Source organism: Myodes glareolus, chromosome 6 (genome assembly GCF_982192425.1).
Source record: "Myodes glareolus chromosome 6, mMyoGla1.1, whole genome shotgun sequence".
Taxonomy (NCBI): Eukaryota; Metazoa; Chordata; class Mammalia; order Rodentia; family Cricetidae; genus Myodes; species Myodes glareolus.
Window position 1 is genome coordinate 37463381 of NC_142031.1, and position 18514 is coordinate 37481894.

An 18514-nucleotide genomic window follows, 5' to 3' on the forward strand; every position below is an offset into this window, starting at 1 on the left:
TTCAAATGCTTGGCTGCTTTCTTCTGGCTTCCCCATTCTTCCCAGTTTGCAGACATTCTTCCTATATCTGCTGATTCTTCCTCACACTCCTGACCTACACATTTTGGAACTCATAGAACACAGTGTGCTAATGATAGCAGCTCTACACCCACTGCCCAAGAGATGTCACGAGTCTCTGTTGTTTAGATTTTTCTGATTCAATTCTGGTGACTCATATAGTGTATATCTAAGAAGCATTTTAAGCAAAAAATACTTTTCATATCCAAACTTAAGCTCTGTGTTCTATATGCAAGCACTCTAGAAAACAAGAACCACAGAAAGCAGGTACTTTCTGTTTGCAGCTCGGTTAAGAAATGAATTGCCATCTGTTGGTGGAGACATCTGTCACACTGAGAATTCCAGCTATGCCTACTCCGTATCAATAAACCACAAACCACCTTAGGTCTCACCTCTTCCACTTAACTCTGCTCGATACCCTGGCTATGTGCTTTAGCTCCAACAAATTTTCACTGTAGAAATAAATAAAACATTTCAGCACTTCAATTTTGTTCTCAACTCTTCAGTTCAGGATTTCCTTTGGTTTTGAACCTCAATCAGAGGGAAAATTAAATTTTTGATGGTTTTTATTGTCTGTGTGTTCAGGATCCAAAGAGGTTACTTATCTCATTCCCTTCTCACTTCTTATCTAGTGCCTTCTCCCTAGACACATTAGCTGCTTTTTAACCATCCTTAGAGTACCAGGTATGTGGCTCTGAAAAGGGAAAAACATGTGATGAATTGAGTTCAGATTCTCAGAAACCTTATAAAGCATCATCCACCCCTTTAGAAAGATGGCAGACAGAGACCATAGATTTTTGAAGTTCACAGGCCAGGTTTCCTAGAATAAAAAGACACTGTCTCAAACACAGTGGGCAGCAACAACACCCAGAGCTGTCTTTTGATACATGAAGCACATATGTACCAGTAGTGACACATAGGAACAGATTCTTGTAAATACAAATTCACCTATGTATATGCATGCATTCCCAATGAAGTTTTGATAGCTAAGTGACCCTCACGTAAAGAAATAGGTACTTGATATTTTTGACCCCACATACATACATTCCACAACATAAGTCTGGCTGTCTCCCCACTTCCTTTCTGGATTTAACTAAGATATATATTATTCCATGGATCTTTATACTCAAGTGATATATCACCAGTGACCAAAAGTATTGCTACTACCATCAGGTAGTCTTTTTATTCCTCTTCCTTCATATCGGTTGGAGTCACTTGGCCAGGAGAAATTATAAGGTGCCCATTCTTTACACCCAAATAATTTCCTCTTTAAATGCATTCCTAAGTTGTGTTCTATGGACATGTAATGGAGGAAAGAGATTTAAAATTTTCCCTTTAGTTTTTTTTTATAAGTTGTCAAACATAGTCAGATTTTTTTTTCTCTCTCTCTCTCTTCTTCAAGTTAAAGCCTTCACATCCCAAAGGGAGAGCTAAAAAAAAATATAAAGAGAAAATGTTAGTATTTCTTTTTTTTTTTCAAAGTTTGGTGCTATCATGATTATAGTGTATGGTGACAAAATGCATGCCATAATAGGTCAACATAGGGACAGAAGAATTGCATCTCTAAAAGAGAAATTATTAGGTATAATTCCAGGTCTTGTAAATGGAAGTAGAAATCTGTCAGAGAAAAATTCCATGTGCAGATAGAAAAGTTGCTTGTTGCTCTAGACATCTCATGTATTAAAACGTGAATTCTACATACATGAAGTAATGTATACATATTCCCAACACCTTATATCCTCATCAAGGCTCCTTTTTCTTCATTTATAAATATAATTCTTAGATGCAGAAGGATAAATAAGTAAGTAAACAAATATAACCCTCAAAGTGACAGGTTAAACTTATCGATTTAAAGTAAAAATAAATAATTTAAAGACAAGCAGAATCTTCATTTGCTTTACTCAGCAAACTGAGTGTCCAGATGTTTTATATTCTGAAACAAAATCTTCATAATCAGAAAAACCTTACTAAATAATCAGGAAAATATTAATTATCAACCATCAAATGATTAGGGCCTGAAAGTGCAGCCTACTCAGAAAAAAATGTCTTGTATGTGCAACCCTCAAGTTTGAGCCGCAATAGTGAAAACAGAAAAGAAGAAAAGCAATGCAAATTCAAGATGGGATGGGGAACAGCTGACTCAGTGGTTACGAACACTGGATGATGATGCAAAAGTCCTAGGTTTGGTTCTCAGCACCCATATATAGGCTTACAACAATCCTATGACAAAATTTCATGAAATCTTTGCTCTGAGGGCTCCTGCACACATATGGTGCACAAACATATAGTTAGGTACACACAAAAACACATAGATAATGTTTTCATAAGGGGATATAAAAAATCTTCTTAGTATATAATTTATTCTAGTTTATTTTAATACATGTCTTTTTCCTGCTATAGTTAACTGCTAATTGGTTTATATTTGGTGGTTTTAGCGAAGAAAAGACAAAGCACATATACCCTGAAATAAAACTAATTATTCACTACACATTGATAATTCCTGATAATAAAGGAAATAGAAATAGTTGTTCCCTTGTTTTAAAGCAAAATATTTAAACAAATTGAAAATACTGATTCTTCCAAACTACTGGAATGCCTAAAACTCAACCCTTAAAATTTCATTGCATGACTTCTTTTAACAGCTATTTTTAAATGCTTTTAAGTAATGAATACGTACAAGAGAGTTCTTTAATTAATAAGATTCATTGAACCCACAACTTAGAATAAAACACTTAGACTTTATAAATTAGAAACTATCAACAAACAAGAAAAAGTTAACATATTTTTTATATGAACACTTTGCAGCCTTTTTTTTCTGTTCTTCCTTTCATTTCAACCCAGGTAAAGAACAAATTCCCCAGTCAGCCATTTCAATCTAGATGCTGTGTTTCTGATTTTAAACACTAAGATTGTTCTTCCAGTAAGAGAGAACATCAAATTAAGGCATCCAAATGTTATACCACTTTATGATTCAAGAAATCAACTAAGACATGAGTGATAGGTTCCATGCAACCTGGGATTTAGTTTAATGGAAGCAAATGTAAGACAGCAACTAGGGGACACTCCATTCACTCAGTTGGGTTCTCTATCAATTAGTAAAAGTATGTGAAAAGATGATTTATCTGTTCACTTCATTGTCAATTTAACATGCAAATATTTGAACACTTAAATAAAAACCTTACATTGACAAAATTTGGTTTCAGAATACCAAACATAGTAAGCTTGACAATTTGGAATGAGACTGTAGAACGATATCAAGGAAATAAAATGAATTTGTTGTTTGCATTGCACTCAGCAAATAATCACAATAAGTAGTATTGTTTGAGGAGGATGGAGAGAAAGATGGCTCATTACTTAAGACACTTGCCACTAAGCCAAGCCTGATGACTTGAATTCAATCCACAGAACCCACAAGAGGGAAGGAGAAAACAGTCACTCAAGCTTTTCTGTGACTTCTACATGTGCACTCTAGTATAAACATGTCCTCTCCCCCACCCCACTCCTTGCTTACTCTCGCTCTCTCAATAAAAATGCAATGTAAAGAATTAATGATAATGTTGTTTGGAAAATGGTGTACAACTCTGGAATTCATAAAAAACTCAACTATGTGAAAGTTATTAAATTTTAGATTATTTGCTCCTCCAGGATGCATGAATCTACTTGAAGAAGTATGTGTTCTAATGATAGTGCTGCAAGGCATCGTGGTTTAGGGAGATTTATTCTTTAGCTTTTAGAAAACAAATACTGAAATTTAAGAACTAATTATTTAAACATAGTAAATAAAATAGATTGTTTCATGCCAAATAAGTTTTCAGAGAACTTTCATCCAACAACTGAAGGAACAGATGCAGAAACCCAGAGCCAAACATAAGGCTGAACTTGGAGAATCCTGCTGAACAGAAAGGAGGTTTGTCAGAACCAAAGGGATCAAGGCCATCAAAAGAAAACCCACAGAAACAATTAATCTGGGCTTATAGCAACTCTCAGAGTCTGAACCAATGACCAGGGAGCTTGCTTGGGACCAACCTAGGTCCTGTACATATTTGTGAGAGTTATGTAGCTTGGTCTACGTATGAGACTCCCAATGCTTTGACTGGCTCTTGGGAACCTTCTTCTTGAACTAAATTGCCTGTCCAGCCTTTATACAAGGGGAGGTGCTTACTGTCACTGCAATATGATATATCATGCTTTGTTTATAGGCATTGCCCCTATAAGAAAGGCCTGCCCCTTTCTGAACAAAAGCACAAGAGGAGTGCATTGGAGGGGTGATGGTGGAAGGGTAGTGGAGGGAGGGGATGACAGTAGAGGAAGAAAGGGAAACTGACCCTGGGTTGTAAAATAATTAATTAACTACTTAATTAAAAATAATAAATAAAGTATGTTACAGTAGAAAATGATCTTAAAATGAAAGAAACTCAACTCTGAAAAGAAACATAACTGTAACAAAGATACTATAATATTATACTCTATAGAACATGTATATGCATTTACTTATATAGTGTGGGTGTATGTATAATGTTCACCACAGCATCCAGGTGGAGGTCAAAGGGCAACCTGGAAGACTTGATTCTTTTCTTCTCTGTGGGTTCTGGTAATAGAACTCAAATCTTCCGATTTCACCACAAGAATCTTTTCATACTGAGCCATCTCACCAGTTTCTGGTTTTAAAAATAAAATAAAAATATCTAGCTTATTGTATTGACTTGAATTCTTGGAGTTGATCAAAACATTATCTAATATGAGGCAACTTGTCAGTCAGTTAAAATGGTGTGATTATTGTATATAAATTTGATAAGGAATAAATATAATTTGTCTGCAAAAAAATTCTACTAAAATATATTTTGGCAAAAAAATACTCTAAACTTATTTGGTACCTTTAGATTTATTTAATTTTATTTTTCTTTCATTTTTTGCCAAAGAAAGGATCTCATTCTCAGATCTTACCTGCAACCTGTGAGCCCCACAGCAAGACAGCCAGGTTCCTAGCCTTCTAGACACTATTACTGGCATGAGGAAATCCCTCTAGTGCCTGGAAATTCTACTGAAACAGACTGTAGAAAAACATCATTTCTGCATGAGTCAAAATGCATCTTATCTCAGCTAGAATATGTGGCCTAGAAATCTGTCAGTATTTGGTGACCTTTGGCAAATAATCCATCTCACATTATCAGACATATGCAGAAAAAGAAAGTGCATCTCAGGAGGGAGTTCTATACATCTAAGTGGTTTACAAAATAGTGAGAACCTGAGTATTTCTTGATTCTATCAGGGGACAGTCAGAACCTAAGATGGATTCTATGTACACATAAAAATGCCCTTTGTCCTACATTATGGCTGATTGTTACATCCTAAAAAGAATATAAATGTCTTTTGGACATGCTTCAATTTTCTCTCTTCACAATGGAAATGTGGACATTACTTTTTTTCTCTCTTTTCTGTCAATTTCTCAAAAGTTCTGGGTAGAGTATTGACTCTCACTGTTTGGAGTGCTATAATCACCACCTATTTTTGGTTTGATTCCAAAACAAATTAGAGAGGGCCATCAGCAATGTTTGTTTTACAATGCTGAGTGGGAGGATTAAAAATCTACATAGAATAATAAACTTGAACCTGATGGATGGGAAATGAATTTAGATGCCGAATGAAGTGGGCTCTAAGCATGGGTACTGATTAAGAAAGTGATAAAGTGATGCTAATGGAAGGAAGACAAAAATCTCAAGAAAAATACTCTGTAAAGGCCATCATAAACTATTATTGTTCACATCTTTAACAAATTTCTTTATTAATTATATATCTGATAGATCGTATGTTTATGTAACCACATACATATAAGATTTGACACATTGTCTCTCCAATAAAATTAAATTTTCTGAAAGAAATATGTGCACGCAAACATCACAGTGATGTATTTTCTTGACTAATAGTGTAGTATTAAGTATGTAACATTGTGTCTTTAGGCCAGCTATAGCTTTACAGGAAATGAAGCACTGAGAGTGCATATCACAGGATAACTCACATATAAAATGGGAATATGTCACTCTAGAGGGAGAAAAGTACATACACAAGTATGTTATGCTCATTAAACGGTTTAATGATCAGAACAAGGGCTATGGTAAAATTAGGAAGCATTGGCAGGAAGAGGCCTGAAGAAGCAGGTTGGAATATCATTGTAAACAATGTATAGTGTTTCCCATTGGAACATATCAACTGTAAGACAAAAGTCACCAGAAAAAAAGTGAAGTAAATCAAGATGACTTTGGGAGCCCAGTAGAGGGCTCAGGGGTTCAAGAGAGCACACACGTTACAAATCACAGCAATCTATAATTCCATTCTTAGGCAATCTGATTCTCTCTTCTTGTGGGTACTATATGAAGGTGGTACAAGGACACATGCAGACAAAACATCTACATACAAAAGAAAAATACATATTTAAGAATGTAAAGATAGCTTTGGAAACTTACAGCTTAATTGTGAAAAATCTAACCTTAAGTTTCTAGTATGTAGAGATGTAATTTGTCTATAGGTACAATGACATAAAGACTTAGAAAGCTTTAAACATGCTAAAGTGGCTCCAGCTGGCAAATTTAGAAATGAAATTCATAGTTCAATGTAAGAGGATGAATGTCCTCAGAAGACAAAAGTGAAACAGCCAATGGACAGTTAGAACTTTGTACCCTTCCTGTACTGAAGCTTAGCTTCCTCTGTATTATATGCATGACAACTTAAAAGAGACACGTGGAGCAGTAGGATACAGCAGTAAGTCATCAGGAAATGGGAGGCCTGTATATGATGAGTGAGACTACTCAGTAAGTAAAAGCGCTTCTGCCAAACCTGAAGACCTGAGTTAGAACCCTTGTCCTGCATAAGGGAAGTAAAGAACCAACTCCCACACAAACACCTCTCTCTCTCTCTCTCTCTCTCTCTCTCTCTCTTTCTCTCTCTCTCTCTCTCTCTCTCTCTCTCTTTCTCTCTCTCTCTCTCTCTCTCTCTCTCTCTCTCTGTCACACACACACACACACACACACACACACACACACACATACATACAATAAATAAATGAAACCAGAGGCTAAGTATATTGCACATGAAATTACTGGTCCAGAATATTTCACAGGGCTTTTAAAAAATCTGGAATGCTTGAGGATTGTCATTGAACTAAAGCATAAAATTCAAATTGCCATCAGGATGCTGGGCACTGTGGAAGCCAGAGAAGTAAACTGAGTCCTGCCTTTTTCATATACACTGGATTTAGCAATATATAAGTAGGGATTTATGTGAAACAGAGACATTTCAAAGTAATCTTACCACATAAGTCATTTGACACTGATGTAATCATGATAGCCACAGCAGATGCTAGGAAAAGAAACATTAGGAGATCCCATACATGGGAAACTCTGTGTGTATGTGTGTGTGTGGTTGTGTGTGTGTGTATGTTTGTGTTTGTGTGTGATGTGTATGAGTATATGTTGTATGTATATATAGTTATGGTGTGGGAGGTATGTGCAGATCTGTGGGAATGTTTATATGGAACATGAATTATGTTTATGATATGTGTGTGGCATATTTATGTTAATTGTATATAAATGTATTAAAGTGTAGTGTGTGTTTGTGGTATATGTGTTTGTGTTTATAGTGTATATGTTTGTGGTATGTGAGTGTGTGTTTTATGTGTTTTTGTGGTATATGTGTTGTGAATATGTGTATTTGTTTGTTCTGTGTGTGCTTGCTGTGTGTTTATGCTTGTAGTATGTAAGGATATGTATGTTAATGGTGTGTTGTTTCTGTATGTAACTGTGTATATGTTTGTGGTTTGTGTGTATTTCTACTGCATTCAATGAGCATATGGGTACACGTGCCCCTGTGTGTACATGCAGAGCACAGAGGAAGACCCCATGTGTTTTCCTTTGTTACTCTTATCTTGACTGCCTTGAAATGAACCAAAACCAGAACCAAAACTTCAAATGTGCAGACAGTGAACTCTAAGAATCTGCCTGTCAAAGGACAAAATGCTGGGGTTACAGACCTTTGCAGCCATGGTTTACTTTCTATGTTGTGCCGAAGATTTGAAATCATGTCTTCTTGATTACACAAGTATTTTTACTCACTGAACTATCTTCCCAGAACTGGTGTTACTAATTTCACATTGAAATTTTATGAAAATGAGATTTCATTTACAAATACAAAGTCATTTGAGAAGCATGAATATTGTGTCTGGGAGGTCATAGGCCATAGTGGGGCATCAACTACCATCATTGTGCTAAACGGTCATGTTCTCACACTGCTTTATAAATACCTGTGTCCTCATACATATATGAGAGAAGATTCTTACTGCAACAAGATGTGGTTAATTTAGAAACTCTTAAGTGACTGAAAGTGGCCAGAATAAGTGTTGGTGGAGTTATGGTCACTAACTTGGACAGCTTATATCTCCTTTTTGAAGGCTCAGGGAACATCATGAGAAAGGAAGTAAAAAAAAAATATAAGAAACAAGTTGGGAAAAGAAGCAAGAATAACAAAAGGCATGCCTTTTAAATATGACATGGCTATTGAACGAATGAAATCACTATAGGTGAGGTTAACTGGACAAGACATGCTCAGAACTGAATGACTCAACACTTTCTCACAAATGGGGAAGGAACTGAAGAGGCTCTGCAGTATCAGAGGAACTATTGGCAATAAGTAGTTAATAGAAAAGATGGTCATTTTCTGCATACGTATAGCTGCAGATAAATTGCTCTTGATCCATAAATAACCTAATAAGGCAAGTAATTCTTCATGAACTCATTGGGACAAATGCTTGAGAGGACTCAACCGTGAGACGGAGACTTGTTGAGAAGGATTCTAGATGAGAATAAAGAGATTAGGCAGAGTAATGGAGGATAAAAATTACTTAAAATTACTGTGTAAACACATTAAACTGTCAAATAGCAATATATTTAACAATATTTGAAAAACAAGATTTCAAAGGGAGAGAAAGAAAGGTGTAAGCTCTGTCTAGCAAGTAAAAAATGGAAAATTTGCAAGATCATTAGGAATGCCATATAATATTGAAAAATATGACTGAGAAAAGCAAACTTTCTAAAATATTTAGTTTGTTTTAGCTGCTTATGTTGAGACGGCGTCAGGATGCATATTTCCAGAAAGAGAACAGGCAGTAAGTAGCTGCTTATTATTCAATTAAGAGACACAACTTGTTACAATTATAAAGATGAACTTCACCAAAGTTAACAACATAGTTGAAGGTGATAGGTGTATGTTTTATGATTCTCTGATGGCTCTGTATCTGTCTTTAAGTCTTTTTATAGATAGTAAGGAATTTCATAATGCAAAATGATAACATCCCATATCATAGCTTAGTATCACAGTTGGGTGCCTTCTGTCATTTTCTGTTTAAGCTTCTCAATCTACATTCTGTGGGTATACCATTAGCACTTCAAGGTCATTGCTAAATGACAAAGTTTCTTAGTAAATCTTTCTCTCCCTAACATTTCATGCCTCTCATGTTGTGTTTTTCTTTATTTCACTGTTTTACTATCACCTCTACTATTCATAACTGTCTATAGAGTACATGTGTTCTAGACATCTGTTCTTTTCTTTTGTGTTTATCATTTTCACTTACAATCATATAATCAGTAACTGAAACACAGGATTACATTGTCAATGAAGATGTATATGAACTAATAATTTACTGAGTATTGAAGTCTGTTAGTAACATAGAATGGCAATGTATGGCTGTAGATAAAGAATGGAGTCCAGAAGGGTGGCATGTACCTGTAACCCCAGCAATTGAGAGCAGGAGGTAGAAGAGCCCTTGAGTCAGATATAGGTTTGTCTACCTTAGAAATTTCAGGCCAGCCAGAGCTATATAGAGAGATGATATCCCTCCCCAAACCAACCAACCTACCAAACAAACAAACAAAAAAGGACAAAAATAAACAGGAAGTGACTTGGCATGCATTTAGCTTGCCCATACAATGCTTCTATGCAAACAGGAGTTTATAAATGAAATTAAAATGTTATCATCCACAAAGAAGTATCCTTTAATTATGGTACATACTCATTAAATTCTCTCAAATAGTATAGCTGTGATCGATTGGTTGTTTTCCCCATTGAAATGCTAAGGTACCATGATGGAAAACTCAAGGAAACACTTGTTTTGGCCTATATTTGAGGATATACAGTCCATCAGGGGATATAATGGCCAGTCACATCATACCCATACTTAAAGGCAGAGTAATGAATGCTTGTGCTTAGCCAGCTTTGTCTTTTCTATGTAGTTTGGGAACCCAACCTATTGCAAAGTACCACTCATATTCAGAGTGTGTCTACCTACCACAGGTAATCTAATCTTGATATTTAATCACAAGCATGGCCAAAGGTTTGTATCCTGGATGATTCTAGAACTTGCCTAGTTCATAATCAATATTTATTATCATCTCACACAAAAAAATAAGTGGGTTTCTGCTTGAGCCCTGAGTTGAAACAACAGAGATTATTTGAGTGTCAAATGCAAGAATTGAATTGTTTTGTTTTCTAATCAGGGTCAGGAAAAGTAAGAGTCAATATTATCAGGGGAAGTTGAGAGGTACCCTATCTTCCCAGGAGTACATGGTTGGGTGCTGCGGGACAATGGTCTTTACCTTGTCATTTGTATTTTAAATAAACGCTGATTGGCCAGTAACCAGGAAGGAAGTATGGGCGGGGTGATCAGACAGGGAGTAGAAGCAGGGCAATGAGAATACTGGGAAGAGGGAAGTTTCAGCTGCAGTCTTCACCCAGACACAGAGGAAGCCAGACACAGAACAAGCAAGATGTTGTAAATGCCTCCTCAAAAAGGTACCAAGCCACATGACTAACAAAAACAAGAATTATGGACTAATATTAATTATAAGAGTTAAAAAGAAGCCTGAGCTAATAGGCCAATCAATTTATAATTAATGTAGCCCTCTGTGTGTTTCTTTGGGACTGAGTGACTACAGGTAGGACAGAAATCTCAGTCAACAATTAGGGGTTAAGCATTGTGTATTGTAGGAATGTAAATTATTTCATCTTCAGGTTAATCAGACTTAAAGTTTCTGGGTTCATTTCACTTTTTTGTTTTGTTTTGTTTCCTTATGAACGAGATAAATAGTGAAGGAACTAGTTCTTTCAGTCCTTGATTGATATCTGACAACCCCTTCCCTCCATTATGCCCAGATACCTCTTTCACAACCAGCCCAAAGGGTAGACCAGTTCTTTCGTTTGTTTGTTTGTTGCTTCATTTGTTTGTTTTAACACTCCAACTTAATTCATACAAAATTTCATCCCAGTTACAAAGGCTATTTTAACCACAGCAGCTGCTAAAGCCAAAACCTTTGCTACAGTCCCAACTGTTCAAAGATACAGCAGCACAGGTAAAATCTCTCCCTTGGCAGCCTAGGTGACCTCCAGATGACCCCACCCCCAGTTACTCTGAGTGTGGTAACAATGGTCTTCAACAAGAATGAAGAAGAATACTTCACTAACAATTCAGCAAAAAACTTGAGATGCACAGAAAACAAATCTTTCCTATGCCAACTGTGTGACTGATCCTTTGAGAAATTTAAAGAACAAGCTAAAATCATCAGAATTACAATCCAAGTACAAAGATGCCACACAACTACAACCCTAGTCCTGGGTTCATTAATGAGCTGAAAGATCTTAATACTTCCACAGGCCCATGGTGAGATTCTTTTGTATGTGGTAAGCTTAAAATATCAATGTAACCTGAGTAGAACCATCTCAAGGAACTTCTCAGGCTGCTGCAGATGGCAGTGTGGAGCTGTGACTGACATGTGACCCCTACTGCTGAATTGTGCTGGGTACCTAGCACTCAAATAACACATGTGAAAAACATTTGACCACTTTAAAAAATGAATACACTGATTTTCTTTTCTTTTCTTACCAATTTGCTCATGTTGGTAGACATAGTAAGCTCTGGTTTGTCTAGACAGTCCATGGCGACTGATCGCTGGGAAAGGAGCTAACTACAGTGTCTGGGAGACCATCAACCTTCCACTCAGACTTGAGTGGGAAGTTTTCTGGGAAATGAACAGGAAGCACAAGGACTGTTTCCATCTGCTAGCCTCCTGAGAAGTTACAGAGTGATAGGGATAGTCTACTAAGAAAAACACATTTTTATCTCATGAATTTCCTCGCTACCATATTAAGTCTGTATAATAAAACTCTGAGTGTATTTTGAAATAAGAACTAGGTTTTTGAATGCTTTCTTCTTCTTTTAAAATATTATGTGTATTGTTGAAGGTTGCTTTTTGTTTGTTTCTAACATGTATATGTGGTGTGTGCCAGAGAGAGAGAGAGAGAAAGAGAGAGAGAGAGAGAGAGAGAGAGAGAGAGAGAGAGAGAGAGAAAGAGAGAGAGAGAATGTGATGAATGTGATTCTTGGAGGGTGTGGGTACACCTGTGTGAACAGGTGTATGTGCACATGAGGGTATGTGCCATGGAGGACAGAAGTTGACTTCTGTGTCTTCATCAATGCCTCTCTCAACTTTATTCTTTGAGGCAGGGTTTCTCATCTGTACTAGAAGTGTCCAGTAAAATAATCTAGCCCTACAGATTGTCATTAACAGCTATAATTTTTTTATTTGTTTTTTGAGACAGGCTTTCTCTGTGTAGCAACCCTAGCTGCTCTGGAACTTGCTTTGTAGACCAGGTGGCCTAGAAGTCAGAGACATCCACCTGCCTCTGCCTTCTGAGTGATGGAATCAACAGTTACAAGTTTTAAAGTTAGATGTTGTGAAAAGTGCTTAAGTTTTCAAGGCAATGCTGAACAAATGTAAAACAATCTGGACTCCCAACCCGACACCTTCCCAAGTTTCTTTGTTTCTTTGATTCCTCTTTCTGGTCTTTTTTCTTTTCCATTTTTGCTCTGCCCCTTACAGACAGTCATATTAAACAGAGGTCCCAGATATTTTACCTTGACCTCTAAAGCAAGGGAATTTATTTATTTATTTACATAATTATAACTCCACTTCCAAAACAGAGAAGTTTGTTATATGTGAAACTTTCTTTGTCATATCTGAAATCACAGGCAGCTCATCTCATTTATTTTCATCCTACTTGATATTTCATGGCATTTGCAATGCTTCTAAATGTGTCATTAATGTAGGTATTTTGATGTTGACACGATTGTTTAAAATGTTTATTGTGTTCATCATATGGTACTTGAATATTGTACAGCTTGAATATCTTATTTTTATCTTTATATTATATTTTCCTTTTCTACAATCCTGGCTGCAGTTTTCCCTCTCTTTACTCCTTCCTGTCTTCCATACACACATGCCTCCCATTTCCCCCACCTAACCTCTTCCCCAGATGTATTCCTCCTCAGATTCTCTTCAGAAAAGAACAGGCTTCCCAGGGATATCCACTGAACACAGCATAACAAGATACAATAAGACTAGGCACAAACCAACATATCAAGGAATGACCAAGTAGCCCAGCAGGAGGAAATGGAATCTCAAGAGCAGAGAAAAGAGTCAGAGCCACTCCCATTCCCATTGTTAGTAGACCCACAAAAAAAAAAATCAGGCTAACTACCATAACATATATGCAAAGGACATAACATGGACCCATGCAGGCCTCAAACATCGCTTTAAATTTTTCTCAGCCATTTGAAATTCCACCATTGAGAATTTTCTGTTTAGATTTGTACCTCATTTTGAATTGGATTGTTTTATTAATGTCTGATTTCTTGAATTCCATATGTATTTTAGATATTGGTCCTCTATTAGTTATGGAATTGGTGAAAATAGTTTCCAATTCTGTGGCCTACTGTTTGTCTTTGTCAGTGTCCTTTGCCTTACAGAAACTTTTCATCTCCAAGAGATCCCATCCATTGTTGATTTTAGTGCCTGCAACATTGGTGTTCTGTTAAGAAAATCCTCTCCTATGCTAATGAGTTCAAGGTGATCCCCGCTTCTCTTCCATAGGGTTCAGTCTATCTTGCTTTGTGTTGAAGTCTTTGACCCAATTATACTTGAGTTTTGTGAGGATAATAAATATTGGTCTATCTATTTGTATTCTTCTATTTGCAGATAACCAGTTTGAGCAATACCATCTGTTGAAGATTCTTCCCTTTTCTTTTGACTGTGTCTTTCTGGCTTCTTTATCACAAATAAAGTGTCCATACGTGTGTGGATTTATGTCCACGCCTTTGATTTGATTCCATGTTTAATTTGTTTGTTTTAATGCCAATACCATACAGTGTTTATTACTACTATAGCTCTCCAGTAAAGCCTCCAGAAGTTCTTTTGTTATATGCCATTGTTTGAACTATGCTGGGTTTTGTTTCCTATATGAAGTTGAGTATTATCCTTTCAAGGTCTGTAAAACTGTCAAAATTTTGATGGGAATTGCATTAAATCTGTAGATTGCTTTTATAAGACAATTAGCATGGGAGATCTTTCTATCATCTGGATGTGGTTGACAGTTGCATGGCTGGGGCAGACTGAAGGGCCACTGGTAGTGGCACCAGGATTTATTATACTGCATGTACTGGCTTTTTAGGATCCTGTTCTCTTTGGATGTATACCTTGTTCATAGTAGATATAGTAGGGAGTGCCTTGGACCTTCCACAAAGCAGTGTGCCTTATTCTCTCTTAGGATTAGATAGGGGTCGGGTGGGAGGGTGTTTTGAGGGAATGGGAGGAGTGGAGAGAGTGGGAATTTAAATTTTTTTAAAAAAAATATAATAAATAAAAATATCAACCAAGCAAGCAAGCAAACAAACAACAACAACAACAAAAAAAAAACCATGATAAATGAGCTGGCAAGACAGTTGGCTCAGTGGTTAAAAGTACTTGCTAATCTTGAGAGGACTTGAGTTTAGTTCCCAACACCCTCTTGCCAAAGTGCTTTCCCAAGCAGAAGCACACATACACATCATCCCTACTCCGACACAATTGTCCTGAGATAACTTCTCTTGGCAAGTGCTAAAGTAGAGGAAGTTGGTTTTAGGGCTAGTGCAGGGCAGAACTGAGTTTGTTATCACCAGTATTTTGATCATACTGCATTTATTATGATCTTAGAGGCCTTGGAAATAGCAGATCACTTATTCAGCACTCCAAAAATATTTCTGGGCATGTTTGATATAAGGAGAGAAGTGCAAAGGAATATTTGAATTCATTTTCTTTCTTCTGGCATAACTGACATGGAATGATCCACCAATAGTGCTTTAGGTGGAGGTAGTGGGTAGTCAATCTTTGTTTCTATCCTTTCTAATTCAGACTTGAAAAACTTTCAACTTATCTTGACACTCAATACTTCCTTTTATGTTACAACCCCATACTTATTCAAATATTGCAATACAATGTTTCACCCTTTATTTCAACTACAACGCTTTCTATTCATTCACCGTGTTCTGTAGCAGCTAGAGAGAACATAAAAGCCTTTAGTGGTCCAATAATGACTAGACTAAGGGGATGCTTTAGCATTTTCATTCTAACCAACTTTATTGTAATCATTGATTACAGATTAGCCCTTTTCTTTGTAAAAACAAAACAGACCCAAATTGCTTCTCCCTTGTGTATTGTTTTTAATCTCTAACATGTCCTATTTTCCTGCCTATTTATTGTAACATAAAATATCCTTTCCTAGGTTTTTTCAGTTTACATTAACTATATTCTACATCCTCCATATTTACATTGCATTAAAAACCTGAACTGAAATATTTCCATGATTGGAAATGTCCCCATTTTTTTTCACAAAAATATGGTGCCAGGTCTATGCTCTGTGTAAGTATCAGATCTATTTCATTTTAAATTGTCGTTCTTATCCATCCTTCCTTCTCCCTTTTTACTCTGTGTATTGTCCATATATATAGCTTGTAACAACAGAAATTGAATCACTACATTTCTCACAGAAATCAGTCTGTTCTTTTATATCCACTCTTAAAAATTAAGGACTGTACGGGTGTGGGGCAGGGATTCCTGGCACTGGATTCAGAGATGTTCAGGTAATGTTACAGGTGTACTGTAACTTTCTGTGGACAGCCTCATGATTATAAGAGAGCTGAACACACCCATGCCTCATTGCTCATATCAAGACACATTTATTTTGTAAGACAAAATAGAACCCTTCTTTGATTTTTGCTAAAAAAAAAATATTTTTATTTCTAGATACTTCTGCATGTGTGTCCTAGTGGCTCTGGCAATATTAACTTTGTTTTTAGTGAAAGGGGAAGAACATGAATTGAACAAAACTGTTCAGTTTGCACTAGGTCTGGTTCCAAACAATAGAGCTATTGATTACTATTATCTTTCTTTTCAATGTTTTTTTTTTGTTTGTTTCAGAGTTTCATCCATACATATAAGGTATGTTGATAAAATCCAGTCCCTCTCTCTCCCCCCCCCCAGTTCCTCTCTTACTATAGCAGTACTTTTCCCTCCCAATCTCATGCTGTTCTTTTGAGACCCACAAGGTCCACTTAGTCCTACTTGTCTATGCATGGGTATAGTAACATCTGCCTCATCAAAGGTTGCTTACTAAGACTACGTCCCTGGTGAAAATTGGATTTTCCTACCCTGGCAGCAGCAATAGATGGTCAGTAGCTCCTCATTTAGGGTGGGGCTTCATGAGTCCTCCCCCTCTTCATGTTAGTATTTGATGTGGGATTTCCCTTTGGACGATATGAATATATTTCACTATCATTGTTAATAAAGAAACTGTGTTGGCCTATGACAAGGCAAAATATAAGTAGGCAGGAAAACTAAACTGAATGCAGGGTAAAATGGTGTGAGAGAATTGTCTGTATTCTGTTAATCATGTTTTAAATAAACGCTGATTGGCCAGGCAGGAAGTATAGGCGGGAAAACCAGACAGGAAGTAGAGGTGATGCAATGAGAACAGGAGAATTCTATGAAGGAGGAAGCTGATTCCTCCCCATCCTGAGCAGACTACCGAAGAAGCAGGATGTGACCTGCCAGCTGAAAAAGATATTGAACCATATGGCTAAAATAGATCAGAATAATGGGTTAATATAAGTCATAAGAGCTAATAAGACACCTGAAGTAATGGACCAATCAACTTATAACTTATGGAGACCTCTGTGTGATTTTCTATGGAGCTAAACAGCGATGGGAACCAGGCAGGACAGAAAACCCCAACAAGCCAGCCCTTTCATGATACAGTAAAAGAAGGTGGAGTCATATAGATGTCATGTAACTACTGAAGGAGAAAGATGCCAGAACCTTACTAGGAAGCCACAGCCCCATGGCAATTCACAGATTAATAGAAATGGGCTAATTTATCATCTAAGAGCTACAGTCAGGCAGTGGTAGCACACACCTTTAATATCAGCACTTGGGAAGCAGAGGCAGGCAGATCTATGTGAGTTGGAGGCCAGTCTGATCTACAAGACATAGTTCCAAGATAAGCTCCAAAGCAAGATAGAGGAATTCTGTCTCAAAAAATTATTAAATAAGATAAAATAAGTAAGTGTAAACAAGAAATACACCTGAGCCATTAGTCAAACAGTGTGGTAATCAATATAGTTTCTGTATCATTTTTCAGGTCTCAGTATCTGGGAAATAAAGTGCAGTCTCTGTTTACAGTTATTATTGCTTTTTTTTAATAATGTGTGAATCTTGTGCATAAAGTACAGCTGTGAGCACATCTAAAACATCCCTGTCATATATGCAAATGTTCAGCACCTTTGTCTCTTACAATATTCCTTCCCCTTCTTCCAGGATGACCCATGAAAGACTGTTGTGATAAAGATGTCTAATTTAGAGCTGAGATGTCTAAAGTCTTTTGTCCTCTTTTTGCTGACCACTCCATGATCTTCTGTATTAATCACCGTCTACAGCAAATGGAGTGTCACCAACAAGGATGAAACCAAAGAGATTCACTAAACTACAGATGTAAAATAAGATCTAGAAGACATCTTATTATTGTACCCATTTAGCAGAATAATTCTCATCCAGGGCCTCTGGCCAGGTGGAACTTTGGGTTGATCCCTTAATTTCAAGTCAGTCCTGATCTGAAAGTTGTTGTTATGTATGTTGGGATACACTATCTCTAATAATAGTAGTGATATCGGAATAGATGGAAGATTGAAATATCTTACTAGTCTTACTATCAGCAGTGTCTGTGCCAACCACTGATATGTCTCTTTTCACATTCCTACCAATACACATGCACACACACACACACACACACACACACACACACACACACACACATGCACACAAACACACACACATATACACAGAGAGAGATAGAGAGTCATGCTCATACTTCATTTTAAATGTATATAAGAATGCATATGTACATATACATTACATGTATATACTACCTTCTTTTAATATGAATATCTATATATAGATATATCAATATACTCAGAAAGGGTCACAGCATTAGAGCAATGATGCCCCTAAAATCTTGTGATGAGAAACTCTTTTTCTAATACACATTAAAC